This window comes from Oreochromis aureus, linkage group 3 (assembly GCF_013358895.1).
Source record: "Oreochromis aureus strain Israel breed Guangdong linkage group 3, ZZ_aureus, whole genome shotgun sequence".
NCBI classification, from domain to species: domain Eukaryota; kingdom Metazoa; phylum Chordata; class Actinopteri; order Cichliformes; family Cichlidae; genus Oreochromis; species Oreochromis aureus.
Window position 1 is genome coordinate 59,015,477 of NC_052944.1, and position 14,828 is coordinate 59,030,304.

Sequence of the window (14,828 nt, forward strand, 5' to 3'; positions counted from 1 at the left end):
AGACCTTGTAGCGGCAGGATGGAGCCAGTTCAGGAGCCAGCTCAGGACTGTAGTGGAGTCAGCCCAATAGATAATGCTGGAGATACGAAGGGTGAGTTCTCTCTTGAGAACGGCAGCAAGCTGGGCTCCCACATGAGCAGCAGAGCTCCAACCCCGGAATGGACTGTTGACGGACGGGAGCAACTCGAGATCGGGCAGCTGGAAGGCTACCTGGATTCCCCCCATATGATCTTTTGTCCGAAGGAAAGCTACAGCTCCGTATGCCTTCTCAGATGCATCGGAGAAGATGTGGATGCTTTGCTTGCAAAGGGATAGGTCTGTCTCTGGCTGCACGTAACAACGTGGCAGGGAGACATCAGGGAGCTGAATCAATTCACTTTCCCATGCATGCCACAGCTGCAGCAGGTCGATTGGCAGATTCGGATCATCCCAGTCTCCCCTTTTCCTCCAGAGATGCTGCACCAGGATTTTGGCCCGAGTGGTGTAAGGAATGAGGAGGCCAAGCGGATCATACTGCTTGGCCAAAACCCGATATATGTTGCACATTGTGGGCTCCACTAACTGCTCAGTGTGCCAAATCTGATATTTGAGCTCGTCAGAGTGACAGTGCCATTGCAGGCCCAGAGTCCGCTCTGGTACATCAGTCCCATTGGGGGAAAACCACAGTTCACTGCTCTGTGAGACTGACCCAGGTGGCATATGACTGACAAGTTCTGGGTAGTTGGAAGCCCGCTGTCGTAATTCGAAGCCACCGGTGAGCAGCAACTGCTGGATTTTGTTGACATGTTGCTGGGCTGAGGGAAATGATGCGAAGCTCTGGAGGAGACTGTCAACATAGAAACATCCACTGTGTGATATCTTCATTGGGGCTGCTGTGTGAGTAGACACTGAGCAGACACAGCAGAGATGTTTCCTCCATCCTGCTGCTCACTGACATCAGACCAACACTGAGATCAGTTCACACTCACATCAAGTTAAACCCTCCTCTTCCTCTTTCTCTGTCTCTGGGTATCACACTTATGGTTAGAAAAAACCTTCTGTGAAACACCTTTATTTGTCTGCTTCCCTGAATCCACGTTTTAAAAGTTTAACTGAATAAAGAATGAAAACTAACAAAAAATTAAAACTGACAGTAGACCCTGAATGCAACATCAGTACCTGTATGACGTCTTTACTGACTCTTTGACCTCCTTGGAGAGAAAGAGCTCTTCCTTGACAATATAATTTTAAGTAAATGTATTGATTATATTAATAATATGACAGATTGAGCCAAACAAACTGTGTCTTTCTGTAATTAAATGTATGTTAACTGTGCGGTAGAAAGCTTTAGTTGGGTTTGTGCTTCTCTCTGTGCCAACCACTGACTTGTGGTCAGAAAGAGTAAACACACTTAGTGGCTGAACAACATCAGACTACACATCACGCTCTGGGTAAGATGTGTGATTGTGTGAAGCAGACATGTGCTGGATACATGTGCTGTGTTAATGTAACTGCAGTGAAAACACAGAGTCTGACATTATGCCTATAATGTTTATAGGAGACAGTGTTACATGAGTGTCTATATCTGAAATAAAGATTTTTAAGAACTCGGTGATTTGTTGACCTTTAAAGGACTTTGTGCCTAAAAACAATAAATAGAGGTAATACAAAACACGGACGTTTACTTACTTTCAGTCAGACGTTTGTGAAATCCTCTACACATTTAGCAATGCAAGTACAGACATGGATTTTAGTGCACACACAAAATGACATTTACAGACACACATGCATTTGCTGCAACAATATCCACATAGAATCCTCTATCACATGAGCTGGACAATGAAAGGAAAGTTCCATGTGCGAATTAAGGAGAAAGCTGTAAGATGTCAGCATTAGCAATCGATGGAAGAAATCTTACATTTTAACATTAGCTTTTTAAATTGTATTTTAATCCTCAAGGTTCTCAGAGGTTTGTGCTCAGTCAGGTAAGATAAGAAGCGATCCATGAATCCACTCCCAGTCACATGATGTTATTTTTAACATCTACTGGACACCAATTAAAGTAACATGTCAGTATCTGTGAGTGAAAGTGCATGATGCATATCCTCATCTAAGTAGGAATATTTATTTTTTTAGGGGCAGATGGAGCAACCAGACTGTCCATTGATTTCAGTCACAAAACAGCAAATACTATAATAAACAGTCCTTATCAATAACTTTTATTTATTCCCCAAATATCACTGCAGGTTTCATTTAGAGATAAACTGGATGTGTTGTGGAAGTTTTCCATTAAATAAAGCCTGCAGATGAGCGGTGAGCGGTAGCTAACATTCTTTAATCAAAACACAAAGAACAGACAACCAAGCTTGTGGAGAGCCTGCATGACCGCGGGGCAGGGTCAGCAGAGTCTCACTGAGCCTAGCATGGCTCTCAGTTAAATACCTTCTCCAGGAACAAAAGGCAGTACAGTTGTTTTACACCTTAAGGTTCACACTCCCTTGCTACCTCCCAGAGTCCTCGAAGAGACAAAAGACTCTTCCTGTGGAGTTGTCTGCTTCCCCCCCCAACTTCCTTCTTACAGTATGGGTGTCAGACATGTTAAAATCCAGTGGCACCAAGGCATTATATAATAAAATAATGTGATTAGTACATAAGTGAAAGAAATTCCATTACAGATGCTACTGTCAATAATTAGTTACAGAGTTGCTGTCGTACACTCACAGTAATGATGATAGAAATCCTCCTCTATGAAAGAATATTTGGTTTTTAATTTAGATGAACATCAAACTCAGTTTATTCTAACAATCTCCACAACAGAGATGGAGAGGACAAAGTCAGTGAGACGCCAACATCATCATGCGTATTATTCAGTCCCTGCTCAGAGTGAGCAGATAGGATGAAGGTATAAAGATTGTTGAGTAACGAGTCCATTAGCTGAGCTATGACAGAAAGCAGTTAGTGAACACCACAGTGGTTTAAATCATGTCCTCTCTGTCATCCTCTACAGGAGTCCTCAGGGTCCATTTCTTGTTCAAATCACTCTGCTGTAAATTATGATTCAAATAAAGACTCCAACGTAGAGTGAATTAACAAATAGTGAATGTTTACTAAGGATTACGTTGCAAAGATCCAACCAACTCCAAAGGTTAAATTAAAAAGACGAATCAGCAAACCAAAGTCCAGGTAGTTTCAGGGAAAAAGCTTCAGATGGAGGCACCACCTGGTAGTTATGATTCCAGTCAACCACCAGGAGTCTAATCAGCTCATCAGAAAAGGACAAAACAGGAAGTACCAAAATAAAACAAAATGTACCAAAACATGTTCCTTTAACACCTGATCTGAAAACATCTGCAGGTTTCATTTAGAAATAAGTTGGATGTACAAAACAGTAGTGACAGAGCTGCAGTGGTAAACACACAAACAAACCAGGAGATTTAAGCTAGAATACAAAACAAAATATGACAAGAATTTAAAAAAAAAAAAAAAGAACAAACAAACTAGGCATAAAGCAGGATAATAAATATGACTTAAATTTCAAGTTAAAAAGTACTGGAGCAAAGACCAGGGCCTGTGAACAGTCCATGAACCTGAGTAGGAAGGAGAGGGACTGAGGAAATATCCAGATGAAACATTATCTATATAGCAGATGTTTGGATGTTTTCCTCCAATATCAGATCTGAAAACATCTGCAGGTTTGATTTAGAAATAATCTGAATGCTTTGAAGAATCCGTTAGTTACAGAGCTGCAGTAACACACACAGTATATGATGAAAATCTGCCTCTTAGGATCAATTTATTTGTTTATCTAGATGAAAATATCCAGAGATGAACATCAGAGCCCATTTATTCTGATGATCTCTACATCAGAGGTGAAGAGGATGAAGTTAGTGAGACCCACACAGAAACAACAGAAGTTTGTTTCAGAAGTGATGCTCTGTGGTGACATCAGTAATTACATCCTCATGTACATCATCGAATCCCTGCTCAGGATGAGTGGGTGGGATCAAGATGGAAAGTTTGTTCCCTGCACAAACAAAAATATGAAAATGTATCAGATGTGAACCAATGAAGAGAATATAATCATCAGCATATTAAGGGATTGATTCAGAGTGTTACCTTTGGCTCTGTGTCGATATAAAGACATCATGAGGAAAGTGGAGATGACGTATGGACAGAACACAAGCAGGTGGAGGACCACTCTGAATGCAAGCTGGAGGGAGCTGCAGTCAGGGGGTAGTGCTGAGGTGGTGGATGGAGTGGTATGTTTTTCTGCAGAGAGAATCCCACCTGTTCAGGTGAATATGTGGATGAAATAAGAGGTGAAATAAGAGTGAAGCTCCTCACCTGTGACAGTGATCCAGCTGGATGGAGACTCTCCATGACCGCTGATGTCACACTTGTAGAGGCCTTCATCAGACCTGGAAACATGCTGGATGGTCATGTGACCTGTAGGCTGCTTCCTGATGAGGGAGCCATCTTTATAGAAAGCAGCTGGGAGGTTGGAGGGAGTGGTCTTTGTTTTACAGAGCAGAGTGACGTCATCTCCCTCCATCACAGGGAGGACAGGACTCTGCAGGATCACTGATCCACCTCAACACAGAGACAAACTACAGCATTTCATCCATTTACACACAGCTTCATCATGAAGAGAGATCGATCAACTGCAGACCAGACAACAAACGACGGAGGCACCAGACAACTGCAATCAAACGATGAGTTTATTAACACAGGAGAACATCCATCAGCATATGGCCTGTTTTGCTCTGACAAAAATACACTGGGTTCTGGTTTTATAGCATGGAGGATCACGCCCCCACGTACACGTCAAAAATACATTGTTTACAGACAAGGGTACATCATGTACATCTTAATAACTATAAAGCATGCATGCAATTAACCTGCTATGTTCTCATCTTCCCTCAACATGTATCAGCTGGACACTCTCACCAGTGAAGCTTAAAACCCTCTTGGATGGAACATCAACTCTAAGCACAGATATGCAATGTGTATAAAATGAACTCTACCTGTGAATAGAATGAATGTGATGACAAACATATTCAATGCAATATGAACCCTCTAAGAAATATTACTGATAAAATAATACTGTAAACCATGTTATTAATGCATTCATCATAAGGCAGATTATATCGTAGCAATAAAAGAATCTCTGAATCCCAACAATCAACACTAACTCCACACACTCAGCTTACCAGTCACTGTCAGGTTAACCATGTTACTGATGGGACCCTCTCTGGACTCACACCAGTAAGCTCCACTGTCCCACTCAAGAACCCTGGTGATATTACAGGAAGAACGATCATTTTTTCCCCAGTCAGCTCCACACTGAGTCCTCTGTTGTTCACTTGTGTTTCTCCTCAGAGTCCATCCAGCAGAGCTGTCGTCCACCTCACAGCTCAGAGACACAAAGTCTCCTTTAAAGAACTGAGAGCTGCTGGGACACAGTCAGACGAGCTGTGAGGAAGAAGAGGGGACATATGCATTGTTGTTAGACATATTTTACACTGACTGAATTCACATTGTGAGTTGTTTTCTGCTGACCTTCATTGATGGGAAATTATCACTTTCATTCTTGCACCCCACATTTATATAACATCTAATCATTTAGACTGATATAATAACATGATTAGATAACACTGACAATGACTGAAGACGAGTCTGTCTGCAGTTTGCTGCACTATGTTCTTAATAAACATGTCCCACAGTCTCCTGGAAGAGTGAGTCAGGTTTACAGAGTGACAGAAGGTGGTTACTGACCTTGGTTTGTGGTGCAGCTCAGCAGTGAGATCAGAACTAAAGAGAAATTAAACAGGTTAGTTCAGAGTTTCACGTTCAACAAGACAGCAGAGGCATGAAAAACACAGAGTGAACTTACAGAGCAGACACAGCAGAGACGTTTCCTCCATCCTGCTGCTCAATGATATCAGACCAGCTCTGAGATCAGTTCAAGCCAAGTAAAATCCTTCTTCTTCCTCCTTCTCTCAGTGTTTGGGTGTTATTGTTGTGATAAGATTTAGAAAAAGGAAACATGTCTTTGAGAGACGACTTATTTGCAGTTCTTTTTGCTAAATGAAATGTGACTAAAGTTGTTTTATTGACATGATTAATGTTTAAGTTGATAGAACTAAACTGTGTCTGCAGCTGATGTCTGTCCTGCTCTCAACTATATGAAGCAAGTAAGAGGTGCTGTGTGCTTCTCTCTGTATCAACCACTGACTTGTGGTTAAAAAGCCCAGAAATAAACTGACTGCACAGTCATACTCTGACTAAAGTTTTTGAAGGTTTGAAGCAGAGGTGAGCTGTGATAAAATCATTTTCTTCTCTCACACTGACAGTTTTTGTAAATTGTAATGTTTACCCTGAATCTTCTTACTGCTCTAATCTACCAGAGACAGCCCCCCCCCTACATTGCCGAATTGATTCGTACACATACCTCCACTTGTAACCTGAGGTCATCAAACCAAAACCTTTTAGTGGTCCCCCACACTCGTTTTAAAACCCGAGGGGACCGATCTTTCCAAGCTGTTGCACCCAGACTGTGGAATGCACTTCCCCCATTTCTACGGGATTTGGACTCAGTGGAGACCTTCAAAAAGCAGCTAAAGACATTTTTATTTCAAAAAGCTTTTAATTAGACCAGAGTTGTTATGATGTATTTTATGACTGTATTATGTCTTTACCTTGTAAAGCACTGTGTGACATATGTCTGTGAAAGGTGCTATATAAATAAACTTTACTTACCATAAATCGATTTATACATGTGTCAGAGAAACCACATCACAGACAGGGAGCTGTGTTCATGTAACTTATTCACTTAAGTCAGTCTTTCTCAAACTGTGGTTTGCGTAGCACTAGTGGTTCTTAGGCTCTCCGGTGGTATGCGGGAAATCTTTTTTTTTTTAAGATTAAATAATATAGCATTGTGGAGGTTAGCAAAACACCACGAGACTTCCCGAGGTTTTTCTGGGAGCCGGAGTCAACCAGAAAACGCCTGCCCGAGCGCGAGTCCTCTGTGAAGAGCACCCGTTCCTTATCACCAGCGGTGGCGGCCGCTACAGCACGCTGGCAGGCTCCTTTCCCTGGGCCTTAAGACTGCAAAGGTGGCATGGCGCTGTCATGATGATGGTAAAAACACTGCCCCTTTCCGCGGTGCCACGATCCCAGCCACCATCGATGAGTCGGAGGCCGCCGGGAGAATCGGTAATGACGCAGGAGATGCCGTCAGTGAGTTGCGAACTATCACCTGGATGACAAAGCTTCTGGTAGCAAGGAGAATGCCATCTTCTTCTGCAAGTGAGCGGTAATCCTTCCTGGCTAGCAGTGGGGAGTTGGCGAGGCCAGCTCGCACCGGCAACTGTCGGAGGAAGACATGAGTGAAGAGGAATCCGCCGTCATCCGTTCCTAGCAAGGACAGCGTGCTCCCCATGAGCTCGAGAGCTGTTGTTACGGCCGAGAGGGCTAGACTGTGGGTGTGGACTCAAATGCAGACACAGAGGGAGGAAAAACGGGCGTGAACACAGTGCTTAGTTAAATTACAAAGCAGGAAACTATGAATGCTATGAACTGTGGAAGCTATGAACTGAGAACTATGAGGCCAAACTATGAACATGAAACTCTGACTGAGTGCTATGGCTAGGTGCAAGATTTCATAGACGGATCCTGGGAATGGGAAAAGGGGCAGCAGCTTGGGTGGAGGTACACAGTCACTATAATGAGAAGAGACAGGCAGTCAGTGGCAGTCTAGTGAATCGTAGCCAAAGGATTAGACTGTGGTGGTTAGGGCTTACGCGTTGCAGGTGAAAGTGTCATGCCAGGAAGGGGTGTCCAAGGGAGAAGGTCCAGAATATACTTGGAGTGAAGGACCTGGCAGGGAGGCAGGCAGGTGGAGTCTTAAGATGATAAGGAAGCAACCCGATGACAGAGAACCAGCGTCCAGACGGAGATGTGTGTTTTCCAGCTTGTGAAGCGTGACAGCCAGGTGGGTCCTATGACAAAGAAAACACGGTGAGGAGAAATGCAATTGTTAAGAGGCTCTCACAAGGGCTTGGCAACCTAGCACTAACGTGAGTTAGCAGTAGATCTGGCAGAGGTCTGTTGTGAGTGCTGGTCTTATATACTGGTGACTTGATTGGAATCAGGTGTGAAAGCTGATTGGAGTCTCTGCCTGAAGGTGGAGCCCAGCAGAGTGGAAAAACCCCACACTCACCTGGACCATGACAGCTGTACCATCATCCAGGCCTAAGAGAGAGGAGTTTCTCGCCCACTCTACGTCAGAGAGGGAGTAGCGCCGAAGCAGCAGCGCCTTGAGAGCGGTGTATTTCCCTTGGGGGGGATCCCGGAAGAGGGTCATCACACGGTGGGTGGACAGTGGATCCAGCGAGGCCACTAGATGATGGTAAGCAATTGAAGAACAAACTGATCTTTGACATGCATGAACCACGAAGGAGGGTCATGAAGCCAAAAATTAGGCAGCTTAACCGCCAAAGCAAAAATTAAAAGATGCAGCTCTGCTATCACTTCCAACATAAATGAAGACAGAAAACTAAACAGCAGTGGTGTTTGTAGGGTTACTGAAGTTGGGCTAGCTGGTATATAATGATGTGCTGTGTGGTGGATAGCTACAAAGCTATGTTAGCATAATATAAACACAGTGAAACCGGAGGATGAACGCCAACTTTTTTCCACTCGATAACAGTTAACATGAGGGTTACTGATGGTTAGGGACAAATGCAATTGCATGGCAGGATGCTGTAAAGGGACCAAACTTCAGTCAGGAGTACAACTGCAATATGAAGTTAGTCATTTATATATTGCTGCATGGGCTGGGCTGTAGTTACATCGTAAGGTTTTAAAAACTGAGCTTTAAAATGAATAGTGATGATTAAAGACCGAGAGAGGCCAACAGTGATCACTTACTGTTTTTAGGGGCTTGTTCAGATTAAATAGAACAAAATATAAAGCATTAAAACATGTTAAAAACACAACAGCTTAATAAATGCAGAGTAGTTTAGACCCGGAAGCAGGGTTCATCAGGTCATTACTTAAAGACTGGATATCCAACTTGCTGTGAATGTTTTACTGCAGTACAGTAATTATTATTATCACTTGTCACTTCCTGTTTATGACAGTTAAAATAAATAACATTCATATAAGAAATAAAATTGTATTGTGTAAACTGCATGTGGTGTTAAATAGGCCTATCTCCTCCCCTTTTGTGACTGTGGACGCTTCCTCTCTTTGCTCTTTAAATGCTTTGCTTCTTTTATTGATTTTTATGCTGATTTTTTCCCTTTTTTCCTTATGAGCTTATCTGCGATAGCTTCTGAACACTTATAGATCATAAAGTGTTCTAAACAGAAACAGCAACATTTTTATAGTTACGTTATCTTCAGCGCTCCGTGTGTCTGTGGCCTACACACAGCTGAAGCCTGATTTACAGCGTCTGGGCACCGAGCAGCCTCAGTAGCCTGGAAAGGTGCTAACCGCTAGGCTAACTAGCAACAAGATGCCTTCCCTCTCCACAGATGACTACCACAGACCTCTGCAGAAGATTGCAGTACTGGAGACAAAAATTCATTGCTTAGAAGTAAACGTGGAGGTAAATGGACTGTGTGGAAATGAAACAACCTTGCCATTGATTCAAAACAATGGCAGTGAGCAAGCTAGTACACAGCTAAGGAGCACAGATAACATGACCAAGAAAGTAGACTCTGTGCAAAGCCTCAAGCGATAATCCCCCCTTGGACTGTCTTGGTGCAAAACCAAGACATAAAACATGTCTCCTGGAAGGGGGAGGACGTATCACAGGTAGGGCACAGCGAGCTGAAATCTCTGAAACCGACTGGCCTTCACTTCCTACGAGACAGAGAAGCTCTTCTACCCCTGTACATGGGAGGAAACAGGACTGAACAACCATGAATGGGAAGGTTAACAACAAACCTCCAAAACAACTGAATGTGAAACTGCAGAACAGATTTGCTCCACTATCAAAAGACCCTGGATCTATATCGGACAACCATCCATCTAAAAGTAGCGAAGTAAGGTCTGAAAATCTGTTGAAAAGTATGAATGCAGCCGTATTCATCAGTGGACCTTTACCGCCTGTCAGAGGAGGAGACAAGAGATTCAGCAGGTTGTTTGCACTGAATAAATGGCTTATGTCAGCATGTACTGACCACTCAGTGCATTTTATGAACAATTTTAATATTTTTTGGGAATGCAGGCATCTGTTTAAAGCAAATGGATTTAATTTTAACAAGTCTGGGGTGAAACTGTTCACCTCCAACTTGTTTTATTCCATACATCATCCATCTGTGCTTGGTGCCAAGGCTGAGATAAACGAGGAGTTATCTCATAAAGAGGAACAAACAGTACTCCGAGAACAGACAAAGCCCAGCAGAAACCTTGAGGAGGAGCTTCATCTGTCCCCACCCGGGAAGAGCTTCGGAAAGGAGAGACATCTGAGGCAAGAAGAGGGGTCCCTATTTGCCTCCAACTCTCTCAACAACACCAACGACCAGGACCAGGGACCACGACCTTCCCCACTCCCCCAAACCCCTGACAGGTCATCATCCTCCTCCCCCTTCCTTTCTCCCTCCTCCCCACACCTGAAATTCACTGAGGAGATGATGGAGCGGGTCAATGCTGGGCTCAGATCTACCCCGCGGCCCAACCGCTTTTTGTTCCCCATAAACCCCCCACTAGAGCAGCCAAAGGTTCGCCATCGAGCCCCGCCCTCAACAGAGCAATCAAAGTTACATTGCCCAGCCCCGCCCCCCTTAGTTCCTCCTTACCACCTTCATGCTCTGTCTCCGCAGTCTGATGTGTGATGTGTGGAGGGTCCGGGCTGCGAGGATTATGGCAGTGGTGACTTTTTACTTTTTACCTGTTTACTAGAAGGTTTTAAAATTTCTGTACTTTTAGGTGACAGAAGGAGACATGTGGCCTGGTCAAAACACAGAGAGCTGCACTCTAAAAGATCTTTAAATATAGTAAACATACCTTGTGTGCCACAGACTGCTCCCAAACACGAGGGGGCAAATAATACCTCTAAAACACTTAAGTTGGCTTTATTAAACGTTAGATCTTTAGCTGGGAAAACATTTTTAATTAATGATTTAATCACCGAGCACAGCCTTGATTTTATGTTTTTTACTGAAATTTGGTTGGACCAAAGTAACAGTGGAGCTGTTCTCATCGAGACGACCCCTCCTAACTACAGTTTTATCAGTGAGACCAGGGTGAGCAGGAGAGGAGGAGGCGTTGCTGTCTTATTTAATGAATCATTTCAATGTAAGCAGCTATCTCCTGGAAGTTTTCAGTCTTTTGAATATGTGGCTTTACAGCTGAAGGCCCCATCCAGAGTTGTGTTTCTTAATGTTTACAGGCCTCCCAAATACTGCACAGACTTTTTTAATGACCTCAGTGAACTGCTGTCTGTGATCTGTGTTGATTTTGACTGTGTAATTATTATAACTCCATCACTTGCTGGAGGTGTTTCCTTATTGTTTCAGATGCATCACATTTTTTAATTTCTTTCACTTTATAGACTAATAACACATTCAGGAACTCCACACTTCATGTTTTGACATATTCTTAAAAAAAGGTAAAAAAACAAAAAAAAAAAACCAGGATGTAAATCTGCTATAATGTTTGTGGTTGCAGACTTGTTTCATTTGCTTTCCACTGAACAAAGAGCTGTAATCCACCAGTATCACCAATACATAGAATCAGACCGTAAATGTAAAGGGTCATTTCAAGCTTCACTGACAGTTTTCACATACTGTGGAGTTTGTATCTATTCAAGAGCTGGAAAAGAAGAATATAATTGATCAAGATGTCCAACTTGCCTCACGTGTTTGTGATAGCTACAAATTTTAATTTGTTTTAAGAACTTATTGGTGTAAGCGGCTTGTTTCATTGCGGTGTTACACCGACTTTTAGTTGAGGTTTTGAGATGCAGTTGTTCGGTGTCACCACAAAAGAGAAGAAGCACTAACTGCATTAGGCTTCTGCAAAGCCACCGTACCTCATACGAGGAAGAGCCTGCAGCTCAAACACAACACATCTCCTTTCTCTACTTTTTCTTTATAACACAAGTCAGTAGTGAGAGTTAGTTAATCACAATAGAGCTCGAAAATGTGACGTCAAAACCGCAAAGGATTGTAGGTATGATTGGCAAGTGGTACTAGCGGACGCAGGCTTTCACAAGAAAACAGTTACACAGTGATAAAAAGAAACACAAAGCTGTTGTATTATTAACTGCAAAAGCCGGTCACATGACAGCCACGGGAAGCCGACGGGTAAAGAGATCGGTTTTTATCGGATTCCATCGTGGAAGAGAAATTGTTGATGCCATGTTTCCGAAGTAACAATTTTGCCTCTGTCTTGTAAGATTCTATAATAGATTGAAACAATAATGCCAGTTATAAATAAAGACAATAAACTGAATGAATTATGAAACACTTACTTTATTTCTATTGGATCTGAAAATGTTGTGTAATACTACAACTTGAAAAGACAAATAGATTGCATTGGCTGTTGTGTATGCATAATTGTCCCTGGTACATTTGTTGTATGGGCAGTATGTGTTTATTGTCTGATTGTGTAATTACGTGTTACGCACTGGCAATGCATGCCGGTAAGACAGTGAGTAAAGAGTTGGTCTTACGGCGCACAGTGGTCCCGCGTACTTATTCCGATTCAGAGTAAGAATCACACATGGTGTCAGAAGTGCTGCGTGACTTGTAAGACTCCATACATCTGCCAAGTGCGAGGAGAAGGGGAAGGTGAAAAGGAAATGCCAAATAACGACGCAGACGATCATCCGAGGGCAGGAGTTAGCATCGCGGCTAGCACTCCCAGCGCTACGTTTAGCATCCAACCACCGGAGCCCTTTGATTTTTCCAAACCACATGAATGGACAAGATGGGTCCGTCGCTTCAAGAGATTCCGCCAGGCAATTAATCTGTGAACACTCTCATATATTGTATGGGAGACGAAGCAGATGACATCCTGAGAGGACTACAACGGGACTATTCTAAAGTGAGAGACAGCTTCCACAACTTTTTCATTGTCAGGAAAAATGTTGTTTATGAGCGCACACGTTTCAATATGCGCAAACAAGAACCAAATGAGACTGTTGATGCATTTGTGACTGCCTTGCATACATTAGCAGAGCACTGTAACTACCCACCGCTCCACGATGAGCTGATAAGAGACAGAATAGTAGTGGGCTTGGCTGACACAAGGCTGTCTGAGCGTATGCAGATGGAAAAAGACTTGGACTTGGATAAAGCTATAAATATGGCGAGACAGTCAGAAGAAATCAAAACGCAACAGTCAGCTTTAAGACGTGAAACAAATGTGATGCATGTAAATGTGAATGCAATTGACAGAGTGATAAAAAAGCATGACAAAACAAAGTTAAACATGTTCAGAAATAAAACTGTCAAAACACAACAGCAATATAGCAAGAGACAAAGTAACAAATGCTACAAGTGCGGAGGCTCTCCACATCTGAAACTCGAGTGCCCAGCAAATGATGCAAAATGTCATTTATGTGGGAAAAAAGGTCACTACCGGTGCGTCTACAGACAAAGGAAGACAGTGCAAAGTATTGAGGAGGAAGAGGAGCAAAGTTTCTTCCTAGGCTCAGTTTCCAGTGACGGCCAGGCGTGGTCAGCCAACATACAAGTGAAAGATGCAAAAATCACTTTAAAACTGGATACTGGAGCAGATGTAACTGTAATAGCTGACTCGGACTTGTCAAAGAGTTTTGCTAATGAACAAAGACCAGTTCTCCAGCAGCCAGAAAAACCTTTGTTAGGCCCTGGAAAAACACCACTGGACGTTGCAGGTTTTACAAAGCTACAGCTCAACTACGGAGCAAAACAGACTACAGAGAAGGTCTATGTTGTAAGAAACCTGAGCACTCCACTGCTAGGCCTGCCTGCCATTACAGCTCTTGGCCTGCAGGTGCAAGCTAACGTGGTTTCAATGGACACTCTGAAGACTACTTACCCTAAACTTTGCAATGGTCTAGGGAAAGTGCAGCGGGCCTATCACATTAAACTCAAACCAAACGCTGTGCTGTACTCGCTCAAAACTCTGAGAAGGCTTCCTCTCCCTCTAATGGGAAGGGTAAAGGAGGAACTCCAATGAATGGAAGAGCTTGGTGTCATTACCTGAGTTGAGGAACCAACGGATTGGTGTGCCGGCATGGTTGTTGTTCCAAAGAAAAACAGCCCTAGGCTGAGACTTTGTGTAGACTTTACCGGACTAAATGAGTTTGTGTGCAGGGAAAAATATGTGCTGCCATCAGTTGAACAAAGTCTCGGAATGCTGGCAGGAGCCAAAGTGTTTAGCAAACTGGACGCTAACATGGGCTTCTGGCAGATTCCCCTGTCCGATGAGTCTGCCAAACTCACCACCTTCATCACTCCCTTTGTGCGGTTCCATTTTAACCGCCTACCATTTGGGATCAACTCAGTGCCCGAACACTTTCAGCGCACGATGGCGGAGGTCATTGAGGGTCTCGAAGGAGTGGTGTGTCACATTGATTATGTGTTGGTGTGGGGACGTAACCATCAGGAGCATGATTCATGCTTGCAATGTATGACCCCAACAGAGACATTAAAGTATCAGCAGATGCTTTATCCTATGGTCTCGGAGGTGTTCTTTTGCAGCTGTCGGGAAAAGGATGGCGACCAGTGGCGTAGGCGTCGAGGTCCCTTTCTCCTACTCAACAACGATATGCACAAGTGGAAAAAGAGGCACTGGCGTCTACATGGGCGTGTGAGCGATTTCCTGATTTCCTGATTGGTAAACAT

General features: G+C 43.3%; 1 long non-coding RNA gene across 2 annotated transcripts; it reads right to left on the reverse strand.

Moving 5' to 3' along the window:
* Positions 1 to 5,427: 5,427 nt before the first annotated feature.
* LOC120435875 lies at positions 5,428 to 8,075 on the reverse strand. Of its 2 annotated transcripts, XR_005609987.1 has the most exons (5): positions 8,061 to 8,075; positions 7,785 to 7,982; positions 5,873 to 7,703; positions 5,755 to 5,790; positions 5,428 to 5,451 (listed from the first exon to the last, which is right to left on the reverse strand). It is a non-coding gene; the product is annotated as an uncharacterized LOC120435875 (long non-coding RNA). The 2 variants fall into 2 exon arrangements; XR_005609986.1 differs by having other exon boundaries at positions 7,785 to 8,069.
* Between the last annotated feature and the right edge of the window lie 6,753 nt (positions 8,076 to 14,828).